Below are 1,147 nucleotides of genomic sequence, written 5' to 3' on the forward strand. Positions count from 1 at the left end.
GCCACTAGGTGGCACTCACAGGCTTTTGCTGTAAACTCCAGTCTGCACTCCACACCGGGCTTTGGTACAGCAAATTAACAACCTGTTGGGCTCTGGCAATCTCACTGGTTCCCACTTAGCGTGTTCAATCAATACTGGAGGAAGGGTAGATTTCCATGCCTTCTGATTTACAACGCTGGTAGGAGAAGCTTTCCCCAGTCAGACACAATATCCATCCCCATAATACATTCAGGTAAAGAAGATGCAACCACTTCACATAGTCTGTTCACACCTTCAATTTTCATCCAAACTTTCACCTTTATCCCATCAACCACTGCATTCCTGTATCCTCACAATCTAGCTATAGCACTGTTAGGACTTCACATACAGATTTTGGAATCACGGTGCATGGGGAGGGGGGGGATCCCATAACAAGGAGTCCCAGAAAAGTCGCTTCAGCATCCTCTGACCATTTTACTCACTCAAGTTCATATGGCCTTGGGCCTCCAGCAGGGGTCAGTCCTTATCTTGATTAAACCCCAGGTAATTTGAGGTCTCTAGCCATCTTTGCCTTCCAGCTTTTAAAATTCCTCCATACAAGGGTAAATAAAGCAGACTTATTTACGTCCCTTCATTATTGGAGCTCCTGCTCGCTTCAGCAGCACATATACTAAAATTGGAACGATACAGAGAAGATTGGCATGGCCCCTGCACAAGGATGACATGCAAATTTGTGAAGCATTCCATATTTAAATAAATAAATAAATAAATATCAGGGCTCTCATCAGTCCACAAAACTTCCAAGAGTGCTGGATTATGACCTTTGTTTTGACCCCATAAAGGTCTGCCTTATTCATCCCATTACTAAATAATCATTGACAGATTTCCATGCTGCTAGGATGCGTCCCATGACCCTCCCTTTGTTTTTCCCCAGTCTCTCGTGACTCATTCCAACCATCTTCACTGTTTGTTGTTTCAGTATCATTTTTCCCTTCGATAGTGGCCCTAAGACTACTGTCTATAGCTCAGATCAACTGTAATCCAAGCTTGGTCCAGTCTCAGGATCTGCCTCAACACTCTCTTTTGCTTTCATTGTAGCTATTACAGATAACACAGGCAGAGTGTATTTCACTTATTTCTTGTTACTTTGCATTTCCCTATGCATCCA

General features: G+C 43.3%; 1 non-coding gene across 1 annotated transcript; it reads left to right on the forward strand.

Moving 5' to 3' along the window:
* Positions 1 to 625: 625 nt before the first annotated feature.
* LOC114893560 lies at positions 626 to 732 on the forward strand. Its single transcript, XR_003792977.1, has one exon. It is a non-coding gene; the product is annotated as a U6 spliceosomal RNA (small nuclear RNA).
* The last annotated feature ends 415 nt before the right edge of the window (positions 733 to 1,147 follow it).

Source organism: Monodon monoceros, unplaced genomic scaffold, assembly GCF_005190385.1.
Source record: "Monodon monoceros isolate NGI ecotype Baffin Bay Population unplaced genomic scaffold, NGI_Narwhal_1 Super_Scaffold_12, whole genome shotgun sequence".
Classification (NCBI taxonomy): domain Eukaryota; kingdom Metazoa; phylum Chordata; class Mammalia; order Artiodactyla; family Monodontidae; genus Monodon; species Monodon monoceros.